Source organism: Cetorhinus maximus, unplaced genomic scaffold (genome assembly GCF_964194155.1).
Source record: "Cetorhinus maximus unplaced genomic scaffold, sCetMax3.hap1.1 HAP1_SCAFFOLD_1651, whole genome shotgun sequence".
In the NCBI taxonomy this organism is placed as follows: domain Eukaryota; kingdom Metazoa; phylum Chordata; class Chondrichthyes; order Lamniformes; family Cetorhinidae; genus Cetorhinus; species Cetorhinus maximus.
The window spans coordinates 24361-30000 of record NW_027597591.1 but is presented as its reverse complement, the minus strand read 5'-3'; positions in this window follow the sequence as shown (position 1 = coordinate 30000).

The window sequence follows — 5640 nt, the reverse complement described above, 5'->3', positions numbered from 1 at the left end:
ACAACAAATACAACAACTGAGCATTGAGAGAGAGAGAGAGAGAGATCAGGGGAATGTCCACAACAACAACAAATACAACAACTGAGAATTGAGAGAGAGAGAGAGAGATCATGGGAATATCCACACCAACAACAAATACAACAACTGAGCATTGAGAGAGAGAGAGAGAGAGAGATCAGGGGAATGTCCACATGAACAACAAATACAACAACTGAGCATTGAGAGAGAGAGAGGGATCAGGGGAATGTCCACAACAACAACAAATACAACAACTGAGAATTGAGCGAGAGAGAGATCATGGTAATGTCCACAACAACAACAAATACAACAACTGAGCATTGAGAGAGAGAGAGAAATCAGGGGAATGTCCACAAGAACAACAAATACAAAAACTGAGCATTGAGAGAGAGAGAGAGATCAGGGGAATGTCCACAACAACAACAAATACAACAACTGAGAATTGAGAGAGAGAGAGAGAGAGAGATCAGGGGAATGTCCACAACAACAACAAATACAACAACTGAGCATTGAGAGAGAGAGAGAGAGAGAGATCAGGGGAATGTCCACAACAACAAATACAACAACTGAGCATTGAGAGAGAGAGAGAGAGGGAGATCAGGGGACTGTCCACAACAACAACAAATACAAGAACTGAGCATTGAGAGAGAGAGAGAGAGAGATCAGGGGAATGTCCACAACAACCACAAATACAACTGAACATTGAGAGAGAGAGAGATGAGGGGAATATCCACAACAACAACAAATACAACAACTGAGCTTTGAGAGAGAGAGAGAGAGATCAGGGGAATGTCCACAACAACAACAAATACAACAACTGAGCATTGAGAGAGAGAGAGAGAGAGAGAGAGATCAGGGGAATGTCCACAACAACAACAAATACAACAACTGAGCATTGAGAGAGAGAGAGAGAGAGAGATCAGGGGAATGTCCACCACAACAACAAATACAACAACTGAGCATTGAGAGAAACAGAGAGAGAGAGATCAGGGGAATGTCCACAACAACAACAAATACAACAGCTGAGCATTGAGAGAGAGAGAGAGAGAGAGATCAGGGGAATGTCCACAACAACAACAAATACAACAACTGATCATTGAGAGAGAGAGAGAGAGAGAGAGAGAGATCAGGGGAATGTCCACAACAACAACAAATACAACAACTGAGCATTGAGAGAGAGAGAGAGAGAGGGATCAGGGGAATGTCCACCACAACAACAAATACAACAACTGAGCATTGAGAGAGAAAGAGAGATCAGGGGAATGTCCACCACAACAATAAATACAACAACGGAGCATTGAGAGAGAGAGAGAGAGAGAGAGATCAGGGGAATGTCCACAACAACAACAAAGACAACAGCTGAGCCTTGAGAGAGAGAGAGAGAGAGATCAGGGGAATGTCCACAACAACAACAAATACAACAGCTGAGCATTGAGAGAGAGAGAGAGAGAGAGAGAGATCAGGGGAATGTCCACAACAACAACAAATACAACAACTGATCATTGAGAGAGAGAGAGAGAGAGAGAGAGAGATCAGGGGAATGTCCACAACAACAACAAATACAACAACTGAGCATTGAGAGAGAGAGAGTGAGAGGGATCAGGGGAATGTCCACCACAACAACAAATACAACAACTGAGCATTGAGAGAGAAAGAGAGATCAGGGGAATGTCCACCACAACAATAAATACAACAACTGAGCATTGAGAGAGAGAGAGAGAGAGAGAGAGAGAGATCAGGGGAATGTCCACAACAACAACAAATACAACAGCTGAGCATTGAGAGAGAGAGAGAGAGAGATCAGGGGAATGTCCACAACAACAACAAATACAACAGCTGAGCATTGAGAGAGAGAGAGAGAGAGATCAGGGGAATGTCCACAACAACAACAAATACAACTACTGAACATTGAGAGAGAGAGAGAGAGAGAGAGAGATCTGGGGAATGTCCACAACAACAACAAATACAACAACTGAGCATTTACAGGGAGAGAGAGAGAGAGAGAAATCAGGGGAATGTCCACAACAACAACAAATACAACTACTGAGCATTGAGAGAGCGAGGGAGAGAGAGATCAGGGGAATGTGCACAACAACAACAAATACAACAACTGAGCATTGAGAGAGAGAGAGAGTGAGAGTTCAGGGGAATGTCCAAAACTACAACAAACACAACTACTGAGCAGTGAGAGAGCGAGGGAGAGAGAGATCAGGGGAATGTGCACAACAACAGCAAATACAACAACTGAGCATTGACAGGGAGAGAGAGAGAGAGAGAGATCAGGGGAATGTCCACAACAACAACAAAAACAACAACTGAGTTTTGAGAGAGAGAGAGAGAGAGATCAGGGGAATGTCCACAACAACATCAAATACAACAACTGAGCATTGAGGGAGAGAGAGAGAGATCAGGGGAATGTCCACATCAACAACAAATACAACAACTGAGCATTGAGAGAGAGAGAGAGAGAGATCAGGGGAATGTCCACAACAACAACAAATACAACAACTGAGCATTGAGGGAGAAAGAGAGAGAGAGATCAGGGGAATGTCCACAACAGCAACAAATACAACAACTGAGCATTGAGAGAGAGAGATATAAGGGGAATGTCCACATCAACAACAAATACAACAACTGACCATTGAGAGAGAGAGGGACAGAGAGAGAGAGATCAGGGGAATGTCAACAACAACAACAAATACAACAACTGAGCATTGAGGGAGAGAGAGAGAGAGATCAGGGGAATGTCCAGAACAACAACAAATACAACAACTGACCATTGAGAGAGAGAGAGAGAGAGAGATCAGGGGAATGTCCACAACAACAACAAATACAACTACTGTGCATTGAGAGAGAGAGAGAGAGAGAGATCAGGGGAATGTCCACAACAACAACAAATACAACTACTGAGCATTGAGAGAGAGAGAGAGAGAGAGAGAGATCAGGGGAATGTCCACAACAACAACAAATACAACAACTGAGCATTGAGAGAGAGAGAGAGAGAGATCAGGGGAACGTCCACAAAAACAACAAATACAACAACTGAGCATTGAGAGAGAGAGAGAGAGAGAGATCAGGGGAATGTCCACATCAACAACAAATACAACAACTGAACTTAGAGAGAGAGAGAGAGAGAGATCAGGGGAATGTCCACAACAACAACAAATACAACAAATGAGCATTGAGAGAGAGAGAGAGAGATCAGGGGAATGTCCACAACAACAACAAATACAGCAACTGAGCATTGAGAGAGAGAGAGAGAGAGAGAGATCAGGGGAATGTCCACAACAACAACAGATACAACAACTGAGCATTGAGAGAGAGAGAGAGAGAGAGAGAGAGAGATCAGGGGAATGTGCACAACAACAACAAATACAACAACTGAGCATTGATAGAAAGAGAGAGAGAGAGAGAGAGAGATCAGGGGAATGTCCACAACAACAACAAATACAACAACTGAGCATTGAGAGAGAGAGAGAGAGATCAGGGGAATGTCCACAACAACAACAAATACAGCAACTGAGCATTGAGAGAGAGAGAGAGAGAGAGATCAGGGGAATGTCCACAACAACAACAAATACAACAACTGAGCATTGAGAGAGAGAGAGAGATCAGGGGAATGTCCACAACAACAACAAATACAACAACTGAGCATTGAGAGAGAGAGAGAGAGAGATCAGGGGAATGTCCACAACAACAACAAATACAACAAATGCGCATTGAGAGAGAAGAGAGAGAGAGATCAGGGGAACGACCGCAACAACAACAAATACAACAACTGAGCATTGAGAGAGAGAGAGAGATCAGGGGAATGTCCGCAACAACAACAAATACAACAACTGAGCATTGAGAGAGAGAGAGAGAGATCAGGGGAATGTCCACAACAACAAATACAACAACTGAGCATTGAGGAAGAGAGAGAGAGAGAGAGAGATCAGGAGAATGTCCGCAACAAGATCAAATACAACTACTGAGCTTTGAGAGAGAGAGAGAGAGAGAGATCAGGGGTATGTCCACAACAACAACAAATACAACAACTGAGCATTGAGAAGATAGAGAGAGAGAGAGAGATCAGGGGAATGTCCGCAACAACAACAAATACAACAACTGAGCATTGAGAGAGAGTGAGAGAAATCAGGGCAATGTCAACAACAACAAATACAACAACTGAGCATTGAGAGAGAGAGAGAGAGAGAGAGAGATTAGGGGAATGTCCACAACAACAACAAATACAACAACTGAGCATTGAGAGAGAGGGAGAGAGAGAGAGATCAGGGGAATGTCCACAACAACAACAAATACAACAAATGAGCATTGAGAGAGAGAGAGAGAGAGATCAGGGGAACGTCCACAACAACAACAAATACAACAACTGAGCATTGAGACAGAGAGAGAGAGAGAGAGAGAGATCAGGGGAATGTCCTCAACAACAACAAATACAACCACTGATCATTGAGAGAGAGAGAGTGAGATCAGGGGAATGTCCACAACAACAACAAATACAACAACTGAGCATTGAGAGAGAGAGAGAGGGAGAGAGATCAGGTGAATGGCCACAACAACAACAAATACAACAACTGAGCATTGAGAGAGAGAGAGAGAGAGATCAGGGGAATGTCCACAACAACAACAAATACAACAACTGAGCATTGAGAGAGAGAGAGAGAGAGAGAGATCAGGGGAATGTCCACAACAACAACAAATACAACAACTGAGAATTGAGAGAGAGAGAGAGAGATCATGGGAATATCCACAACAACAACAAATACAACAACTGAGCATTGAGAGAGAGAGAGAGAGAGAGATCAGGGGAATGTCCACATGAACAACAAATACAACAACTGAGCATTGAGAGAGAGAGAGGGATCAGGGGAATGTCCACAACAAAAACAAATACAACAACTGAGAATTGAGCGAGAGAGAGATCATGGTAATGTCCACAACAACAACAAATACAACAACTGAGCATTGAGAGAGAGAGAGAAATCAGGGGAATGTCCACAAGAACAACAAATACAAAAACTGAGCATTGAGAGAGAGAGAGAGATCAGGGGAATGTCCACAACAACAACAAATACAACAACTGAGAATTGAGAGAGAGAGAGAGAGAGAGATCAGGGGAATGTCCACAACAACAACAAATACAACAACTGAGCATTGAGAGAGAGAGAGAGAGAGAGATCAGGGGAATGTCCACAACAACAAATACAACAACTGAGCATTGAGAGAGAGAGAGAGAGGGAGATCAGGGGACTGTCCACAACAACAACAAATACAAGAACTGAGCATTGAGAGAGAGAGAGAGAGAGATCAGGGGAATGTCCACAACAACAACAAATACAACTGAACATTGAGAGAGAGAGAGATGAGGGGAATATCCACAACAACAACAAATACAACAACTGAGCATTGAGAGAGAGAGAGAGAGAGATCAGGGGAATGTCCACAACAACAACAAATACAACAACTGAGCATTGAGAGAGAGAGAGAGAGAGAGAGAGATCAGGGGAATGTCCACAACAACAACAAATACAACAACTGAGCATTGAGAGAGAGAGAGAGAGAGAGATCAGGGGAATGTCCACCACAACAACAAATACAACAACTGAGCATTGAGAGAAA